Source organism: Cebus imitator, unplaced genomic scaffold, assembly GCF_001604975.1.
Source record: "Cebus imitator isolate Cc_AM_T3 unplaced genomic scaffold, Cebus_imitator-1.0 Scaffold511, whole genome shotgun sequence".
Classification (NCBI taxonomy): Eukaryota; Metazoa; Chordata; class Mammalia; order Primates; family Cebidae; genus Cebus; species Cebus imitator.
The window spans coordinates 540,277-562,368 of record NW_016107826.1 but is presented as its reverse complement, the minus strand read 5'-3'; the positions used below and the strand labels follow the sequence as shown (position 1 = coordinate 562,368).

General features: G+C 43.4%; 1 long non-coding RNA gene across 1 annotated transcript; it reads left to right on the top strand.

The window, feature by feature from the left end:
* Window positions 1–6,438: 6,438 nt before the first annotated feature.
* On the top strand, window positions 6,439–21,930 carry LOC119468861. The gene is made up of 2 exons (XR_005197645.1): window positions 6,439–6,630; window positions 20,286–21,930. It is a non-coding gene; the product is annotated as an uncharacterized LOC119468861 (long non-coding RNA).
* Window positions 21,931–22,092: the final 162 nt, after the last annotated feature.

Below are 22,092 nucleotides of genomic sequence, written 5' to 3'. Positions count from 1 at the left end.
AAAAAGAACCTTGTGTCTGGTGAAAAAAAGAAAAAAATTTTGGAAGAGAGGACCATGAGAATTTTAATAAAACAGAAGGAAACTAATGGACCTTCCAGGATTTATTGTGGACGGATGTGGATATATTCTGTACAGAAAACAACACATACGGAAGTGGACTGAATCCTATGTAGAAACATACCCACACTGAACATTGTTATTCATTTTGTAAAATACTAGTCTTTATTTTCATTTTTTGTAAAATTTAAACATCGTATGCGCATAAAGAAAAAGGAAACAAGAATTAGGGGAAAATAACATTTTCCAAATAATTATAAAAAATTGTCCTGTGTCTATGTATCTATATCTGTTTTGTATTTTTTTCTGGTTCCAAACCAGATTTCCTGTGATTCTATACTAATAATTTTTGATATAACCCTTTGCTTCTTATAATGAGTGCGATATATGTTGTCGAGGCTGTTCTTCAAGAATTAAAATTGAAGTGAAAATTTAAACAAAAATAAAAGAATTTAGCAAAATCCTTGTGTCTGGTTGCTTGATAGATGTTATCCATGCAAGAGAACTCGTTGCTTAATTTCCACCTCAACTACTATTAGAATTGGGGGTTTTGGTGTGTGAAAGGGGAGACTTTTAAAGTCTACTACCAAGTTGGTTAGATTCATTTCCTAAAACCAAGCTGCTTCCTTGGTTTTGTAAATGTGGAGGGCTAGGCTCTACCTGGGCTGGGGTCGGCGGGGAAGGCAGGGCGCCTTGGTCGTTGACTTCAATTATTGAGACCTTGAGGGCTGCAGGCGGTCAGCTGGGCCAGGGACTGGGGCAGGCGGAGTTGTGTGCCGGGTGAGCAGCACAGGGGGCCAGCCTGCTTTATTGTCTGGTGGCGGCAACTGGGGCTTTACTGCAGGTGGGAACTTGGTGAGCTGGAGAAACTACAGAGGGGCATGGAGAATGGGAGGTGGGGGTGACGGGAGCCGGCCGTTCAGACACCACTGAGCCCTCCGCTGGTAGATCTCACATCTTTCCAGCTCTGCGAGATGGTTGGGGCCTCAGCACTTGAGTCCTGGCTTTGCTCCCGTTTATGGTCCGCTGAAGAGTCGGCTGTGGTTTGCCCTTCACTCCAGACCCTGTGACATGGGTTCCCAGAAGCGTCCTGAAACTCGGATGGGTGAAGGGAACCCCTCCCTGCCCTGCTCTTGGCATTTAGGGACTTGGACCCAGAACCTGGGAGTCAGAGGGCTGGAGTGGGTTCTTCACAGAAGAGGTATTTGGGCCCTAGTGGCCCTTTGAGGGCAGAAGCCTCCCCCTGAGGCCTATCGGTGGGTGTGCTTGGGGGGCAGCTCTCTATAACAGCTTTCAGAGCATGAATGTTTTATAGGATCAGAGCCGGCGCTGCGAGAACACATACTGCCAAGGGAGCTCTTTCTTAACGTATTAATAAAGCCAGATCTTTTTAAATAACACCTCTCACCCCTCCCCCTTCCCTCAGCCCCAAACAGGCCCGGATGAGGGAAGAGCTTCACTTTCAGAAGTCACTGGCAATGTTTTGCTTTCCATGTGCTATCTAGAAGTCGCCACGTCCCCTCCCCGGCACCCCCCGGCTCACCGTCACCAAATGCATTAACCAGCTCCTACACTCCAACCCGCTTGTGGTTTTTAATATTCTGGGTGCAGCGCAGCATGGGCAGTGCCGCACTCTCTGTGGAGAAGGCACCGCAGGCCCATGATCCGCAGGCTGGCCAGGCTGGGGACTGGCCAGAGCTAGGGCGGCCAGGCGGGTAGGATATGGAGCCACTTGGGGCCCCTTGTTTCTCTGCAACACACCCAGGAACAACGTCTTTGGGCCTGTGCTGACTTCCCTGCAGGTTGGACACCTAAGGCAGGAGGGGTTGGGGAGAGCCCAAAGTTAACCTCCTCCCAAGAAGACTCAGGGAGCGCCACTGGCTGCGGTATCGGGATTGGGGTGGAGTGGGCTGCAGCCAGGGCTCAGAGGGGGAGGGGAGCTGAGCTGCCTCAGAGAGCTCAGCGATCTTTTCTGCCTTTCTTGAAATGAGATGTAAATATATTCATTACAGTGTGATCCCTCTGATGAAAACAGATAAACATTTTCGTAGGTCGGAAACGTATTTTTCAATTAATCTCAATATGGAGGCCCAAGCGCAAGGCGCCCCGTGTGGAGACTGGGCCGCCAGCTGCAGTAGCCCAAGATGTACACCCGCGCTTGCTCCAGTGTCCAGAGGTGACAGTGCTAATTTGGCTCTTGCTCCTCGAGGCTGGAACTTTGCCCACGACCTGGGGAATCTCAGCGACCTTTCTAAGCCTGGGGCCCACCCTCACAGCCTAGGAAGAAGTGCAGGCCCTTCTGTGGCCGCCCAGCCTCCCGCCCGGGCTCCTCTAGGAGCAGGGGGCCCTAGGGCTGAGGGGAAGGGAGAGGCGAGGGTTCTCCAGTGCTCCACAGGCCCGTCCTCCCCACCCCCTCTCCCCGCAGTGGGTTTCTCCTCTACCTCTTCTGTGACTGGGGTGGCCCCTGCCTGCATTACCTACAGAGAGACAGTACTGTTTCCAGGACCAGAGGTCTCTGTGTGTCTCATCCAGAGAGAGACAGAGCCTCCCTGGAATCAGGGGTCATGTGGACGTCCCTGCCAGGGTGGACAGGTTGCAGGAGCCCTTGGCTTTCCTTCACAGAGAGGGCAGACAGGACTCGGAAATCTCCACGTGCTAAGGAGAAATTTGGGAGTCGAGCCTTCTGATAACTGGGAAATACCCTCTGCTATCAGCTCCGACGATGTGCGACGAAGGCTCCCCCTTCCCACACGCAGTGGGCTGACAGTGACCAGTCCTGCAGGCTGAAGGTGGAGCGGCCAGGGGTTTCCTTGCAGTGCGGAGGGACAGGCCCCAGTAGAGGCCAGGCTGCCCTGGGTTCAGTGTCCTGTGCCTCCTCAGTCCCCGGTTGCCGCTGTGGCCCAGGACCTGAGTGGGAGGTGAGTAGCTGGGAGCCTCCTCTGCCTGGGTGGCCTCCAGAGAGTTCCTGAGCAGTGAGCCCACCTTCACGTGGGGCGCCAGGGGGAGCCGTGGAACCGGGGCTTGAGGGCGCCAGCAGGTGTTGGCCAGGCAGTCACCGTGGGCTTGCAGCCACACCTCGCCTGCAGGGGCGGTGGCAGCCCTAAAGAGTTAGGAGAGTAGGGCTGGGCTAACTGGGCCAATTCGTCTTAACAGTTGGAGGGTGGCCCACACTAGGTGGTTTCCCTGTCGAAATCACCAGTGACTTAGGAAAATGAAACGTTCGCTGTTCTAATCCAAAGGCTTCCTGGACAACTGAGAACTTTAGGGGCTTTGAAGTCTGTTTAAACTACCTTAGCCACAAGCTTTGCTGAAAACATCAGAAAGGCCCTCTTGGGTTGTGCTCTTCTCTGGGAATCGCTAGGGAAGGAGTCTGCACCTTATACACTGCCAGAGGACAAGGACTCACACTAGGGGGGGAAAGTGTGAACTTTGTCCCCACACGCACATCCCAACCTGGGACCAGGCAGAGTGGAAGCCTGTGGTGGGAATGTAGATCCCTCCTGCCCACCAGGAGAACTATGAGCTTTGGGGACCCCTCCACTCCCGATGGTCCAGACTCTTGGCCTCTGGCAGCCACAAGGGTCTTGGTTGGCTCACAAGAGGCCCAACCACCCAGCTTTGCATTCAGGGGCAATGGGATCTGGAGTCCCCTCTGTCTGAGTCCACCTGAGCTTGTCTGCTTGAAGCATGTAGGGAGGTGGGGGGATTTTATTTTTAAAAATCTTTCTTCTCTTCTTCCACTCGTAGGCACTCCTTACGACTCCTACAGTGGCAGAATCGCCTCCTGTGAGCTCTGCAATTCCTCAGAACAAATCACCTGAATGTCTCTGCAAATAGCAGACTATGAGGATAGTGAGGAGTGGAGGGGGACACAAGTGGGAACTAATAAAACTCTTGTTAAAGGGCCTGCTCAGGATCTGTGGCTTCACTGGGCCTTTTACTTGGGAAGCCAAAGAGTTGTATTCCTAAATGAGTTAAAGACCCATTTACCTCTGTCGTGTCCTATTCATCAAGCCACAAGTTGAGAGTTCCTAACATGAAACTATTTGTTTGCTTACACAACCAGCTGGGCGCAATTTCACGTCTGAGATATCTATCTGAAAGCGCCTCTCATTTATTATCTCTCCTTGTCAGCGAATCCATTTTCCAGCTCCCCCTCCCCACTTCGGAGTTTATTTATTTATTTATGGTGGGACTTCTTTGCCTGGGAGAACCTGGGGTTGGAATGCTCTCCAGGGAACAATCTCTCCCTGCACGCGGTCTGTGCACCCAGGACACGGGGACCAGGGACTGGCAGAGGCACGCCTGTGGTCACAGCTGACCCCGGCTGGCAGGCCAGCCAGGGTATAGGGTGGGTGGTGAGTGGTCCTTCCCGGACACTGCGGAGCTGCCTTTCTCCCTGGATGTCCTCTCTACTAGCTCTCCCTGTGTAAGCCTCAACCACCTGTAAGAGGAGGGGTTTGGGGGGAGGCCCGGGAAGAGAATCCAGGAGCCTTTCTCCAAGAATGGGGGCCGGACAAACGGATTTGAGAGATGCTTTCACAAAGCCTCACCAAGTCCCATGGGGCCAATTTCTTCTCCGGGGGCTGGAGCGCCGAGTGAGTAACCAAGATGTAAACAGTTGCGTGATGGGTTGGGGGGAGGGGGCAGCGCATTTATTGTGTGTGCGGAGGGGAGAAAGTTGCACGTGGTTTCAATTTTGAAGCACAAAGAAATAACATGCAATGCAGAAAATAGGTTTATGAATGTAATTGAGAGGAAAGAAAACAATTAACACGGTGCAAGGTTGCACACTCCATTCCCCACCCTTCGCCTTCCCTTCTACCCCAATTTTGAGAAATTCGGATCATGTGAATAGAGTGGCTCTAGGCAGTTGGATCCGGCTGACAGGGAAACCCCTGTTGGGGATCTCAGTGATGGCTGGATAATGGTGTCTATCCATCTCCTGGTCTGCGAAGGCCTCCTCTAACCAAGCTGAAAGCAAGGGATCAAATCCCCAAGTCCAGCATATAAAATACCCCCAGCTGAAAAGAAGGAAGGGAGATGGGGTGCCTACAGGGGAGAGGGAAAAGAGAAAGAGATAGCGAGGGATTTCTTTAAGAAAGACCAGGCTGGTCTCTGCAAGCTATCCTATTGTGTTGATTTAGGAAGACATTTGCTGTATATAATGTTTAAGGCTGATAATATCATTGCGCAGCCAGATAAATAAAGCGTTGGCCCAACCGTGGGGTCAGCGATCGATCTCTGGGCTCAGAGGAAAGAGGAGAGAGACAGGGTCGTGCAGGAGGCTCTGTCTGTGTGCTTGTCAGTCGGCATGCAGGAGCCCGAGTGTGTGTGAGCGTCAGGGTGTGTGAGAGAGAGAACTAAGTCTTCAGCTGGCCAAGAGGCTCATTAGCATTCCTAACCCATGGACCTGCGCTGACAACTAACAGAGATATCCCGCTCACCACCAGGCCTCCTCTCCTTTTGTCTTCAGATCTGGAGGAGAAAAAGATTTCTCGGTGGAAGCTGGAGCCTGAACTTACATGTGGTTGTTGGAGATTCAGTGCCTAAAAAAAGACATACCAGGATCTTGCTTGATCTTTCACTGCTTTTAAAAACTTTTCCCCCTAAAGAGGGAACTTTTTTTGCTTTTTCTCTCAAAGCGTAATATGCTTATTGAAACTTCAAGCTTAAATGGGAGAGAAAAATTCTCTGAAAATATTTTGTCATTTTTCCTTGTTGACACAAAGAGAGGTAGATGTGTTGCATGTAAAGTTGGTACTTTTAGTTAAAGCTTTATAGAACATAGCTACCAGGGGTGGTTTGAGCTTTCTTTTTTCCCCCTCTTTCTTTCTCTTGGTCTTGTTTTATTATAAGATAAAATTAATTTTATTTTCTGTAATAAGGATCTTGCTCATTATTTTATTGCTCTCCATTTTTAAAAAATAAAATACATCTTAAAATTACATAGATCTAATTTTGTATTAACCATCAGAAAAATGCCATTTTAGAAACCTCTATTATTGTAAGAAGCATTTAAATATTATGTTCAATCATGCAGTTTTAATGACTTTACACCTATTTGGGGAAAAAACATCTTTTAACGTATCTCACAGGGATAAATATGTATCCACTTTGCTCTCCCAGATCCTGTTCCTTGAACTCCATCAAACTAGGCAGATAGTTTTACACTGGAGTGTACAAATTATCCCATGTTGACAGATGTTTGTCACTTAGTAACTTCTTTCCAAGTTCCCCCCAACCCCCCCAAGCTTTCTTTCCAGCTTGCTTTGTTGTTTTAAAATATGCATGTCTCTCACTGGAATGCCAGTCACGAGTGCAAACTTTGTGTCCAACCTCCCACATGAAATGATCCTTTTAAAGGGAACCCGATATGTCTCAATCTGCACTTCACTCAAAGCCTCTGGGTACGGGCCACTCACTCACTGGTCCTGGCTCCAAAATAACTCAGCAGAAACGAGTTTCCAACTAAAAATCCCCTCGAATGTCTCCCAGGGAAGAAATATAGCTCCTATAATTAAAGGAGGCAACGGCCAGAGGGGGAATGCAGCCGGCAGCCAAAAAAGAAAAGTAAGAGTTTTATTTATTTGCTGATTGAACTTGGGTTGTCATGACCAGCAGGTTTATCCACACTAGAAGTGCTGGAGGTTTGTACTATATGAGCACAGGAGGGAGAGGTGGGGAGAAAAGGAAGGAGAAGGAAAGTAGGAAGAATGAGAGACCAGGCCAATTTTGAGAGAGAGAAAATGATCTCTGTGGGACAACGTAAATAAACTTCCCAGCACTGGATTTGACTAAAAACTTGTAGCTAAGGAATATGTGAAGGGGGTTTCAGAGGAAATGAAGGCGTAATTATAGTAAACTCTTAGATGTGGGGTACCATTAGGAAAAGGAGGACTCTGTTTTCCCCAGAAAAGTAATGTGACAGCAGGAAATTTATTAGCTGTGCTGTGTGTGGCGGTTAGGTATGTGGGGGGTGGAATTATGGAGGGAGGCTCCAGAGAAAGAAGAAGTTCCAGGACTCAAAGCAGAAGAGTCATGGAACAAGTAGCCCTCCACCCTCCTTGACAAAAGTTGTCTAGGAGGTGTAGATGTGAAATCTTCTCTAGAAGACATTATCTTTGCACCTTATTTTAATTAGTTTCATCTATTTGAGCTTATTCTGGCTTTAGAAACACTTATAAAATGAATCAGCTCACAGGATGAAGAACACTTGCCTACCTCTTGGGCCACCCCCCCAAAAGGGAGTAGTGGTGGTTATAAGCTTCAGAACAGAAGGAGTACTCAGACTGGGCAGCCCATTTCTATTAAAGAGGCAAAACTTTAGTACTGATGAAAAACAGATGATTTTTTTTCTTTCCCTCTGAAACAGTTACTCTCTTTTACCGATGTGAAGTGACGTCAGCAATGCCTGTCCTATCCCCTTGGAGAGTAGGGAGAGAGGAGGAGGGGATGGAAGGAAGGAGCTTGGAGAAAGAGGAAGAGAAAAGGGAAAGAGGAATTGAGAGAAGAGGAAAAAGGGTGGTGGGGGAAGAGAATGAGAATGAATATCCTACACTGTTGGGTGGGCAAAAATCCACAGAGTGGGCAAAACAATGCTTTAGAAGCCTGTGATTGATAAGACACCTTTCCCTGCTCTCACCCGATCTACATATTCTAACATATGGAAAGCTTACAGGCCCTGTGCACTTATAGAAGCCGATAATGCATTAGCTCTCAGCAATATTTACAGCACCACTCTTAATACACACCAGATGGTTCGCGACTGTGCCGCCTCAGCCAGCTCACTCCTCGATTTTACTCGGCGGCACTTTGTTGCAATTACGCTCCATGCTGAGACCAATTTTATTGGTGACCTATTTTTCATATTTGCAGCATTTAATGTTAAAAAAAAAAAAAAAATAAAAAAAAAAAAAAAAAAAAAAAAAGTTAAAAAAAAAAAAAAAAAAAAACCCTTCTCTGGCCTTTTTGTAAAGACCAGCGCTCAGGAAGGGAGAGCTTAGGAGGACAGCGGTGCTGTAGGTCTGTCGAGGTGGATATTAATATTTATCGTGATGTTACATACCTCGGGTTTAAGTGAGTAAACGGGATAGACATAAGTACTCCGGTCATTATGTTTGTTCACTCACCCCTGTTTGTCAGACCCCCACGGACTCTACAGGGCGCGCTTGCCTCAGAGTCAATACATGGGACCATAAATATTGTATTCCATTAATTATCACCCCACTGGCTTATCCTGGGCGCCGGCGTCCTCGAGCGACACAGGGCAAATGAGGACGCTTCCTGAGCATATTTCTAGGCTGGGAACCCCGCTGAAATTTCCGCGGTGCCTGGGAATTCCTAGAGCCTGAGTGCCTGGCTCAACCCGGGCTGGGCCTGGGCTGGCTTGCAGGGATAGGGAGACTGCGGGAGAAGGCCCGACGCAGCCAGGAGCGCTCGGTACCTGTTATCTTGCTACACAGAAGGCCACTGGGAGAATCCCATTTGGCACGCCGGAAAAGGCTTTCAACTTTATCTCCCGCCATGTAAATATCCCCGAGTGCCTGACTGAGGGACTTTGTTTTGCACCGAACAATATAAATATCCTATTTGCTACAACGCAGGTGTGCTCTTCCTACCCAAACTCTCCCCGCTTCCTCGCTTATAGTAACTCTTTCTTCCCCCCTCTCCTGGTTAGAAAAAAAATCACAGATGTTTACTTTATTGATGTAACCTGTACCGTGGTTAGGCTGAGAATAATATGCCTCAACTAACAGTCATTTAGCAAATAATAGAGGCGTTCTGGATGCTTTCCAACGTTACACATGTACTTGGTCATAAAATGATACGTGAAAAAATTAACATCTGCTTTCCTAAAATAAAGTGTGCCAAGTAGCTTTTTATGAATGCTTTCCTCATTTTAAAAAGAAATATGGAGAGATAAACTGGCACCCAGATGTATAGCATATTTATAATGGCTTTAGAATTTAAAGGTAGCTATTCATTGCACAAGCCATTTAAAAACTGACGTTTTAAAAGCTACTTAACCCCAGACATCTTCGAATCCTGAGGAGTCTTCCAAATTTTATTATTTCAAGAGGAATTTACTGTAATTTAATTGCGTATCAAGGCAGAACTATGTGCAAGTCGGGGCACTACAGCCTCAGCTCAACAGAAATTCCAACTCGCCTTTTATTTACCTAATTTCTCAGCAAGGTTCCCAGGCCCTTAAGAAGGCCAAGCTGGAAAGTTTAGTTGGGCTCTTTTTTGTTGTTGTTTAATTCCACTATTAGGAAATGAGGCCTACCTTTGAATTATTTCATTAGGATTTGGCCTTTTGGGGGAAGGGGTGGGAACCATAATCATTAGTGGCTTTTTATTATTTCTACAATAAATGGCTATAGATTCTTTGTTGAATAAGCTGCTTGAATGTTTTGCAGATGTTCCACTTAGACCAAATCTGACCCCCTATTTCCTCCCAAATAAGTCGCTTAAACTCTCTCACCAGTCCATTTACTGGAGAACATCCTCCCTCACCCTAGCAAGTTTATAAGCCTAGGACATATTCTTATGAAATTTCCGCCTAACTGCACATGCACGCACACACACATACACACACCACACACACATTTACACACACACTCCCACCCACTGAGCCTCTGAGCGTGGCAGAGGATAAGAGAAGAGAAAAAAAAAAAGGCGAGGAACTGGTGAGGCGGAATGGAAAGGAGGAGGGAAGTCAGCCCAGTGGTTACACCCCTGTGCAGAGGCGCGCCCTCCACTGGCCCCCTTGCCCCCCTTTGTGCCTTTGGTTTGAAACACTGGAGGTGGCCTAGGGCCGTTTTCCCCAAAGGACTGGGAATCTCGATTTGCCAAGTGCTTGGGGCCTCCGCCCTAGGTGTTTCGGGGCTGTATGGTGAGCTGAGGCACAGCCAGCGTAGCCCGATAGTCTTCCTGGCGCATCCACCCCGCCGCACCTCCCCAGCCGCGGCGGCCGCGCGTGGGGACCCAAGGGCTTAACAAAGGGCTCCGCGGGGGCGCGGGGCGCGGCCACGTGACGGGCCCGAGCACCGCGTAGCTGTCCCGCGGCGGGGAGGGGCGGCCAGCCCGGGGGGCAGTAGGGCTTCTTGACATAAAAGGAACGGCGGGGCCTCGGGCGGGCCGCGCTGGACCGCGCTCCGCCGGGATGAGAAGTACTTGTCTGGTTCCGCGCTGGAGAAGCCGCACCTCTCATCTCTCCGGCTCTTACTTGAAAAAGCACTTGGAAGAAACTGTGTGTGCGCGGGGAGGGCCGCGGGGTGGGCCGGGGCCGGGCTGCGAGGCTGAGGGGGCCGGCTGGTGGGTGGATGGGGAGGAGGTTGAAGAAACAGCCCCTTTCTGAGTGACAGGACCCCTTTTCAAAGGGCAAACAAGAAAANAAAAAAAAAAAAAAAAAAAAAAAAAAAAAAAAGAAGCTCCTAATATGAATAGGAGAATTTTCAATGTTTCGAAGTTACTCCCCCTCCCCTCTTTTAAAGAGGGAGATTTTTTTTTTCCTTTCCTTTTTTCCTCTTTTCCTTCTTTCCTTTCCGTCCTTACCCTCCCTTCCTCCCTCCCTTCCTTCCTTCTTTCCTTCCTCCCTCCCTCTCCTTCCTTCCTTCCTTCCTTCCTTCCTTCCTTCCTTCCTTCCTTCCTTCCTTTTCTTTCTTTCTCTCATTAAATTGGAATTGCGTGCACAAACGTGTTTTTATGTGTGTTCAGGAGAAAGAATGATCCATTAACTTTAAAAAATCTTCTTGGGTTGGTCAGAATTATTGAAACATGTTATGGTGTTTTCTTGGAATCACTGACCAGAGTGAAAAGGCAACAGACAAGTCACGCTTTCAGACAGGGGGTTTTAAAGATACTGTGTTTGCAGGGGCGAAGAAAGAGAATATCTTACGAAGTTCTCCCTCATTCCAATAACAAAACCTGTCACACCCTCACTTCTTACTAGAAAAGATAGTGTCCTCATTTCCTCATGTGAACAGCTCTAAAGTGATTATTGAATGTCTCTGTGAGAAATCCAGATGGGAGAGGAAAGCTCATCACAAACAGAGTTTTTTTTTAAGCCTGTCTTGATGTAATGTAACCTTAGAAACATTTTTATTATCCCCATTCTCAACCTCAGCCTTTTTTTTTTCTAAATTGGAGGACCATGCTTTATAGAGGAGAAAACCTTCCTTTAAAAAAGATTTAAACCCACAGTACCAGTTGTTTGTTGTTGTTGTTGTTGTTATCATGATTATGACGGTTATTATGTCGTCCCCTTTTTTTTTTGCACTTGATCTGATGAGAGAACTTTTTTTAAGAGTGTGAAATGAAGGACACAAAGACATATATCAATGAAAAGAAGAAAGTGGCCCTTTTAATGAGAACTAAAGAAAACTCAAATGTCGATGAAGTGTACCGTAAAAGCTGCTTCAAAGTCCATCTTAATTCCCTTGGGCTCAGTCATCACGAACGTGTGATAATTGGGAGTTCTGCACGGAGGTAAGGCCTCCATGGGGTGGGGAGTCCCGCAGATGCACCTCCCTGCCCTGTAATTCCAAATACATTTCAACCAAGAACTTGGAGATATTACAGAACCCAGATCTAGCTACTCCACCTTCAAACGCTACCTGCCCATTAAAGACATTTTGTTTTCTTCCAGAGCAACTTTGCTCACTAGGGGAGCCTCATCCTCTGTCCCACCCCTCCACACACCCCAGCAGGATGGTATACGCTGGGCCATATTCTAAGGTTTTGACCATTATTTTGTGATCAACTCTGTTTAATTTTCTATTTATTTTTGGACCTGAGCCTTTCTGGATCACAAAAGTCCCTACAAGTAACACAGCAATAAATCTGAACAAAAATAAGACAGATTTCCTCATCGATGTGTAATAAAGTTAAAGGACATTGTTTTGTCAGACAAGCGCTAAGTAGAAAATAAATCTCAGAGTCTGGGGAAACAAAACGGAGCGCTGCTGGCATGTGTGTAAATTTACTTTTAAAAGCAATAAATCAATGTTAAATTAAACAGCTGGGTACCCTGTCTAGGAGAAGGTTCCGTGTTTAAGAAGACCTTGATGGGAGAAATGTACTATTTAACAAGACACACACACACAGACACACACACACACACACACACACACAAAGTTCAATTTTCATTGGGATTCGGAGGCAAGACTGCCCTGGGAACTTTTCCTCTGAACTTAAGAGAGGGAGAAGGAAAGAAGAGAGAGCATGAATTGTGTTTACTGTCCATCCTCAGATCTTTACACATGTTTTCAGACATAAGGAGACAAGGAGATTTTGTAGAAATGTTTTAGATGTGTTCTAAATTGTTGGTTAAACTCTGAAGTCCCTCTTTATTGGCTTAGGTTTGTTGGGTGGGTTGTGATTTTTCTGTGATTTTTTTTCCTGTAACTACTATGACCTGTGAGCGTGTTGAACATATTCTTATCTAATGCTTCCTTTATTCTTAATGTGGTTGTTTTGCACAGCAAATAGCACAGTAGAAAAATCAAGAGGACTGTTATTTCATATCTATTGTGCTTATGTTCATTGAGGAACAAACCTGAGATTGAAGTAGCATTTAAAGCTCAACAGGAATATTATACTATTTCATTTTCTATTTTTTTTGTCTTTGTTTTTGTTGTTGTTATTTTCCAAAACTTCACTTCACTGGGAAAAAATTGTGTGGGGGGCAGTGGAGATGAGGACAGAACAATAGAAAACCCTAGCTTTGGCTCTGTGTTCTAAGAACAATGTGAATCAATGAGCTATTATAGAGGCAATATTCAAGAGCAGGAAATTAGGAGTACTTTAAGGCTAGCATATATATACACTGGATTCTTTTCCAGCCTTAAAATGAAATTCCAGAAAGACTCTTTAGAAAGCACACATATTACTGAGATGAGCTCTCTTAGTCTTTGGAATTCAGATGGACTGGTTTAAAAGAAAAATATGGGGTTCCTGCTTCTACAGAAACCAGGAGATATTCTTTACTTTCTTCATATTGAAATCCCAGAAGTTTATTTTGTATTGTTTTTAGCCCAGTTCCAAAGAAATATTCATATAATTAGGTAACATCATTCAAACTTTAAAATTATTTTTTAAAAATGCTTCAACCCCACCCCCACCCCCTTCAAGCTACACACTAACAGGGGTATTTGGCAGCTTACTAGCTACTTTTGACTTTTCTTCAGCCAAAGGAAATATCAAAGACTCGGTTGCCTGGAGAATAAAGTTATAGCATTTATATTTAGGAAGCAGCATTCCATTTCCGTGACTATCGGCGGCTTGTTAAGTAAATGTGTGTCTTGTGCCACTCGGAGAGAGCTCAGATCGCCTGTCAGGAGGCGTCTGGGCAGCCTTGTAAACTCAGAAAGACTTCTCAAATCGTGCTAGGTTTTCCCAGCGATGCGCTTTCTCCTGCGCTGAAGCCCTGGGAATCATTTCAGCCCAAGGTGAGCCTTTCAGGCACTGCTCTTTGTTCCCATTTGGATAAGAAGGTGCAAAACTAGTTAGACATTGGGCTGGTTTTGGGGAGGTGGTAGGAGGGGATGGAGAGGCGGCCTGTTCTAATTAAAGACAGTAAGCAATCCTATGAGGAGCTGTCCTTTAGCCTTGGCTCGAGGCAGAAAAGGTCTGTCTCACCTCAGTCGTTAAGTTTATTTGAACTGGTCTGTGAGGCGAAGAGCAGAAACTTGCAGGTAGCGCTGGGCTCAGGTGAGACTAGGCGGATGGTTAAATCACAGCAAGTGATCTTGAAGTCCCCCTTTACCTCCCCATCCCCTATCCCTCTGTGCTCTGTGCTTGACTCAGGCGTACTTTGATTCTAACTTTGCTTGCTAGATGGCGCTCGGTGTCTCAGGACTTTCTGTCTCAGAATTAAAGCGGCTTTTTAGCACCGTTGTTCTGAACTATTTGTGGGCATTTGATTAGTACAATGCTGGTAATGTTATTATTGCTCTTGTTTTCTTCACACTTGTTCTCTTTTTGATTAAGATATCGTACAGGTGGGAGCTGCCCATCTTGATCCATATAATAATGAAATTCAGGGAAACTCTACACCTAAATTTAGGGCATATTTGTGGTTCAATTACCTGTTCTGGTGCATTTAAGAAGGCACCTTAGTAACTTTCATCCAGGAATCTAATTGAGGTCTCCAAGAGGAAAACTCAGCAGGTCCAGATGGTAATTTACAATCCTTGAGGTTTCCCACTAGAGTCCACCACCCTCTCCCACCACTACTCTCCATTCTCACTGGAAGATGAATCAGGCTGATTTGTGATAGCATTAATTGACTGAAAAAGTATTATGATTTCTTTATAGTCCAAGTACTAAAAATTTATGCTACAAAGAGATATATTTTAATATTAGTAATGAAAGTCACTACACAGCTTGTTTCACAAGAAGGATGATTTGTGGATTCTAATGTATATTTATTTCAGTCACTAAATGATTCTTCTCAGACATTCAAAATACTTTTGGGGGGATTCCTTTGTGTTGAAGCACGAAGAGAGAAAATCAGTACTAAGCTTCTGGTGGAAAAAATTAAGATAAGCCAAAAAGACCTGAATATTGTTTTGTCAAATGAAGATATCATCTTCACAGCACCCACTGCTCTCATACTATAGTCTATTTTTAAAGAAAGGATTGCAGGTGAGGAACGCAATGGTTGCAAATTAAAGAAAAACATCTCTTTATAACTTTAAACACTGACATGGGAGGGTTCAACTTGTTACTTGCTTTTAGGATTTGGAAACAAATTTGTATAGAAGTGTTCTACCTTTGGGGGAAATTAACAACACACAGAGCTGGGTGGTTTGGAAACCTTTTGTCAACCCTTGGCTGCTTTAGTGAAGAACCCCACAAAGTCTCTCTCTAGGTGTTAGGCTGAAACTCACAGGCGCTGAAAACCTAAAGCAGAAAATTTACAACTTGATCAGCCCCAGCCACACACCAAAAAACCTGCTACTTGTGCAAACATATGTTCCAGATTAAGTTAAGCAAATGGCTCTCATTTTTTCAGGGTTGAAAGTTGATCATGAAAATTCAAATTTGAGTGTGTTGTGCTTCTAATAGATCACTAGAACCTCAAATGCTTCCAAACCATTTACTCAAGAAATGTCATTTATTCTATTACCTTCTTGAGGTCCTAGCTTAGAATCTCATGCAAATTGACTCAGTTGGGTATTATTTTCCAGGAACACATGTAGTTTTAAAAGTTGGCTAAGTTGAAAACTGGCTGTATTCTTCCCTCTAATGTTAAACTGTTAAATAGCTGAAGTGTAACTCAGTTGCTCTAATGCATTCTCTGTTTCCTCGTATACCTACTAACTTTTAAAAGCAGAAATTAAACTGCAGAATTTATCTTAAAGTTTCATTTGCTGGAGAAGTAGGTGATTTTTTTCATGAGCATGAGACAAAATAAAGGAGTGTTACCAAAGCCTTTAATTATGTCAAGAAAGACTGAAATCATGGTATTTCTTTTAATGGGGGTAACTATCTTTTGCAACCGCTCTGTGGTCATCCAGCCACCTCCCAATTAAATTATTTGAAGACCAGTTTGGCTAGTAAGATGTCTGGTAAAGAAGTTTAGAATTAACTCCCCACTCTCCAAGGTAAGTCCCTTACAAGTTGCAGGGGATGGAGCCAGGCATCAGATACCAGGGGTCCCTTCCTCTGTAATCTCAGGAGTTTGAAGTCGTTCCCCTTTACCTCTCCACATTCCAATGATCATCCTGAAGATTTTAACCAGTATTGTCATGTTGAAGTTTGGTAGTTATTGTTTACATCTCTCCCTTCCCCAAGGGGTCTTTGCAAACGTTTGAGAGATTATTGATTTCCAAGAAACCAAATAAAGAAACCTGTTCTTATAACATACGAAATACACCCTTTTCTTTAGCTAAATAGGCAACGTATATTTGACATTGACAAATGGGTAAGAGACAATGAAACTTATTTTTAAAGACTTTGAAAGGAAAAAAATGGCTACAACAACAGCAATCCTATAGAATGGTAGGGTTGGAATTAAAACAAAAGCTTGGATAATAAGCAAAACATAGTCATCTATACTGTAAAATGGTTTAAAGTTTCACTGAACACATACAGATGGCGAGCAAACATCGCTGAAGACGCTCCTCTCAGGGGGACCTGATCAGTATCCTCAAAGTTCTGACTTATTATAAAGAAAACGAGTTTCCCATACTTCTTTTCTTCACATTTTTCTCTGGCAAAAGTGTTACTGAAATTTCTACTCAGATCTGGGAGCTTCTGACTTACCTAGAATAATCCAGAAAAGTCATTCTGAAAACTGAATCAGGAGTACACTTAAAAAAAAAAAAAGTAAGAAACTATTGATTAATGAAACGCAGATCTTAACTACCCCTTTCCCCCAAGTCATAAAGGAAATCCCTCGTGAAAGAAAGCGATTCCCAAAAACCCAGACTGAGAGAGAAAACCTTAGGCACCCAGAAGTTCAATAAGGGCTGTCCATTCCACCCCAAATCTCCACAATTCCCCCAGCCCTGACAAAGGAAAACCTCATGTCCTTCTCTGCACCTGATTCCCTTTCCTTGCTCCTGAACTCCGGAAGGCTAGAACGAATTTATCCAAAGATGGAAGCTCAGCTCATGGAATAAGCTCCCAAAAATGTACTGGCCAAAGACATGCAAATATTACGTAGCTATTTCAGTTGTGGGTTTAGACAGTGGGAGATGGATCCTAGTCTAGAATATTCAAGTCTTCAAGTCACTATTATTCAACAGGTCTTTGCTACGCTGCACACTTCAGATGCCAAACTGCATTAGCTAACGTGAGTTGTCTCCTGTTTTTGCAGGAGGGTCGTGTTGCTAGGTTAGTTTTCGGCATGGCGGAGTTTCTCTAGTTGCATGGATTTATCTTAATATTTGGGCAAAATGACCCTTGAGATGGAAATAATGTCCAAACTACGGGGAAAAATTCATCCTTGGGGATAATTCAGCAGTGACTTTGCAGACTAGGAAAAGACAAAAAGTTTGTGCAAGCAGTGCTATGAGAAAGCGGTGTGTTGATGATGGCTGTTCCGAGAAAACAAACTAAATTGTTCACCCGTGAAGGAGTTAATAAAATATTTGTATATCTTATGGGACATACAAATAAAGTGTTTTGAAGCTTAATTTTTGCTTTAGTTTATTAAGGAACTTACTGAAAATTTTCCTTGCAATACTATGGCAAATAGATAGTAATTTATCCTGAAATGTATTGTAGTTCATGTTACTATACAGAAGCAGTTTTAAAATCAATTTATTAAGGGCATTCTATAGGCAAGAAACCCGTTAACTTAAGATATTAGAGTTCTTTCCCCTTTTCATTTATTCCTGACTCTTTCTAGGAAAGTTTGGATTAAGTCGGTTTGAAATTATTTTAGTGCAATTGCTATTTAATAGAAATTTGGTTTTGACCGTTTCACCTGCTGGAGACCTAGTATTTTCGTCCCCAACATCGGATCGAAAGAGTAGTTGGCCAGAATGGGGTCCTGGTGGGAAGGAAGAGATATCACTCAAAGCCCAACAAGTGAGGCGAGTTTCGATATAGCAAGGTGCAATTTGAAATTTTTTAAAAAACTAGTTTTGTCTTAGGAGTGGCAACTTAAGTGTTGCTAGGGAGACCACGCAATGAAAAAGATACCACACGGAAGTGATCTTCCTTTATTGTACTTTGCCTGACGCGACAGCAAAAAAGAGATCCAAACAGGGAGATGTGCCGAAAAGCACAGCTTGGACTTAAGGTCTGCAAATAGGAGAAGAGGTGATGGGTACTGAGGTAGACGAGTCCCCTTTTTGGTGCTGTCAAGTAAGTTGCCGTCAGGCTCTTTAGCGCGCGGCGGGCTGGGCTCCCGCTGCGGAGCCGCCTCTCTCCGGGAGGTAATTAACCAGTGCCGGGGCGCACCCGAGCCAGTCCGACAGCTCTAGCCACTGGCAGAGCCGTGGGACCAAGGGCCGGCTTGGTCTGGACGTAGATCTTCTGGAATGCAGATCTCTCGAGACTGAGATCCAGAGCCCGGGAGGAACGTGCTCCCAGTACAGACCTCTTGAAGTGCAGCCATGTACAGCTCCTGCCAGCTATGGGTGGTGGTGACAAGTTGGCCTTAGAAAAGTCGGGGGCAAGGGGGATGGGGAGGGAAGATCCCTGCGGCAAAAATGACAAGAGTGGCTTTGGCTTCGGCTTAGACTAGATACAAATTCAAGAAGACTCGCAGGCAAATGTGTAAACTCGGAGCTCTAACACCGGCATGGAGGAAACAAGACTCTCCACCCACAAACTGCATACTCTTTAAAGTCACTGTCGCTTTAGGTTCAGATTTAAGATTTCAGGAGCCAGTTTTCTGTGGTGGGGGAGTGGTCGGAGAGAGGAATCATTCAGGGGCCAGAACTTTGGGGTTCTCGCCAAGCAAGGGGAGAGGGAAGTGGGGGTGGGGGCGCGCTGGGCGCTGTCCATGGTGCTGGGGAGAGCGCGGCTTCATTTCGCTTTGCTGTCCCCAAACCGAGCTCAAGTGTACAAAAGGGTAAGGGCTAACACCAACAACTGGTGCGGCTAGATTTTTTTTTTTCTCCCTGCAAATGTAGAAAATACGAATGTGGCTGTACAGTTTAAATAGTACTTTAGGGGGGTTCTATTCTTTATTTCACAGTCATTACTGCTTAGTCAGACAGCAGTGTTAACTGGTAGCGTCTTCTTCAAAGTGCTCAGTTTTTCAAAGTAGTGTAATCAGCAATTTTTGATGTACAAAGTAAAGAATAAGGAGGAAAGGAAAAGGATGATTTGAGACTTGATTTGAAACTCTAAACATATCCAGGGGCAATGAGCTATTTCCAGATTTGATAGGAACTAAAAGCATAGCATGACTTAACCTGCTGAGTTTACTGAGAAAGTATTAAATATATATGGATTCAATTTCACTTAAATAATTCTCAAAACTCCATACCTGCCAAATGCTATAGTTATATTTTTGTCAGCAAGAATAAAAGGAAGAATTTGCTATTGTAGTTTGTGTGTGTATAAATTAGAAACGGTTACGATTTCATTTTAATTTCTAAAATGATACCATAATAACTGCATTTTTTAAAAAACAAATTTTATTTTTAAACATACAGGTGATCAGAAAGAAAGTAGAATACAGTTAAAAATTATTTCAAGATTAGTCTAAATAGAAACATAACCTAGGAACTGAATCACACTCTTGTATCACACACGTGCACACGTACCATGTGCCAAAATTTCAGGTAGACTATTAAACTATGTTTGGTTCAATCAGAAATGCGAAAAATAGGAAAGCAATTGAATTTGTTTTAATTGAGAAAATCTCACTTAGCCTCCGCAACTGGAATCCATGTGACAATGAAGAAGGAAAGGGACATGAGTTCAAACAGCTGACGCAATGATCAGCAGCAACTGACAGCATCTCATTTGATATTTGATATCAAGCACTAGATCAATATTTGTGAGATCAATGCAATTTTAATGGTTTTCTTTCAAACCTGTATGAAAGCCAAATTGTGACACTCTGTGGTAGGGTTATTTTTAGAGGTGGTTATTCCAGGGGATGATATTAAGTAATTTACTGATGCAAAGCAAAAGCAAAAGGGTTGGGGGGAGGGAGGAACCAACAAAACCACCACAACAAACCATCAATATTTCTTCAGTTGATAAATCCTGATTATCCAAGTACCCAGAGAAGGTGTGAACATTTATTGGAAAAAAGCCATTTATTTAATTGTGACAAAAAAAAAAAAAAGAAAAGAAATCTTTGAAAAATTATTTGGTGGTACATGAACTAGATCAGAGGCACCTTTTTCAGACACAATGGGATTAAGTGGCATGTGTGCAAAAATGAATGAAAATGATAAAAAGAGAAAACCTAGGCCTAATAGCTACAGGATCAATCCCCTCATGTGTGGCATTCAGTGGGAAATAACAAATTTTTCTGCATCCCTGGCAGAGTGGAAAACTGAGAGCCCTATCTGACACTCTAAGCAATGTTCCCACAAAGGTCAAATAAAGACAGAGAAACAAATAGGTCTAAATATTGTGCATTATTTTCTTTAGAAGGGTTTATACCACCTAAAAAATAAAATGTATTTACTCTAACTCAGAGACACATAGTTCCTAACCCTATACTTATATTTTGACTCATTTGCTTACAAATTTATTTTGATAGAAATGCTAAACTTGGGTTTATTTATTTTTTTTTACAGATTCAGTTTTGAGGAATTTTCACCTAGAGGAATCCAAGATCTTCAGTCCAAACAGCAATTTCTGGGGTGGTAGATGATGGGGGGAGGAGTGACAGAGGGATTGCAACTAGCTGAACATTTCAGAAAGAACAGTCACAAAAATGAGATGTGATGGTCCTGGGTAGTGTTCTGTGACAAGCAGAGGTTTACGGCTTTTAGGTACAAGAGCAGGTAAATGTGTTCAGTTTGGGATTCAACCTTAGTTAAAAACTTAGGGGAACTGGTTTTTCACTTGAAGAAATAAGAACATTTTAGGAAATTTCTGATGCCTGACCTAAAGACTTCTCATCCTTCTTCAGAGAGAGAATAAAACACTTCAAAACTATGTAATTCTTGGAAAAAATTTTCCCTTAAAGATTTATTTTTTCCTGTTGTTTTTGTTGATGACAGTAAATTGCCTGAGAAGCTGACAGATCACTTCAAATAAAAGGCACTGTATTATATGCTCTTAAATGAAATTCATATCTGTTCTTTTGCAGAATTAAATCATGCACCTAGTATATTCCTTAATAATCTAGGTAAAGGTATATTTTCCAGGATTTTAGTAACTCCACAAAAAGTCTCTCTCTGCATGTGTCTTTTTGCCTTATAGTGTTTCAAATTTGGCAGACTGCCTACAAACTAAAGATACCAACAGTTTAAATAATTTTTTATTTAATGAAATAAAGCCAACCTTACACACAAATGCACATTACATACAGATAATTTACGGGTTTGATGAACTTCAAGCATTAAAAATATTTATTATAATGCCTTGCAGATTTGAAGATGAAAAAATTATTTAACAGAAGTTTCCAAACATTCATGGTAACCAACATATACAGAACGCCTACTATATTACACGCATTGAAAAGACATAGACATATTATATATGTTGTCTATTTCAGGTGAAATGGACAGGAATGGGCATATGCACCTCAGAATGAATATGTATGTGTGTATGAAACATATACATATTTTTGAATTAGGTGAGTTTTTCTTTTTTTAAACCCTGAGTAACTCTAAAGAAGGAAATAAACTTTATACTCAATTATAGTTAATAGAACTTCATTTTGGCTAATCATAATTTGACCACTGATTTTTCTCCTCAGAGCATGAAGCACAGTGCTTAATTTATAAGTTTAGTGCACCCAAAATGCTGCTCTTCTTAAGCCACTTTGAAGTAATGCTAGTGAGTCTACGATCCAGATCTACATGTTAATCTTTAGTTTTGCCTTCAAACAGAATTCAGTTACAAAGAACTTGGAAAGATTTTGAATCTATTCAGGAGAGAAAAACTCTTTAATTTTCTGAGGAGTAAAAACTCCCCAAGAAACTTCATATAGCTTCTTAGATTTTGCTTAGCATACGTGATAAAACATTGATTGTTGCAGTTTGGTGACCCATGAAATTTGGGGGTTAGTTTTCTCTTCAGACCAGAGCATATAATTATGCAAATAAAGAGCTGTCACTGATCTAGTGAAATACTCACAAACACATGCACTCTGAAATTGGACAGAAAAGTGAAAATGGTTGGTGATGTGATGGTGCCATGGTTTGTTTTCCTGCCAAGTTTCTATCTAAATTCATTATTCAAGTAGTAAACTTTAAAAAGAGACATATCATTCTTGGGGTGTTGGTTGTCTTTTCATTTCAGATTCTTTGTATTGGTGTTACAGGCTAGCCACAAAGTACAGTTCAACATTATTTTACCTATGACAGTTCCCCATATTACCCGAGGTAATAGTCAAGGAAGAAAAAGATGAATGATCTAAAAAGAAAGATGTAG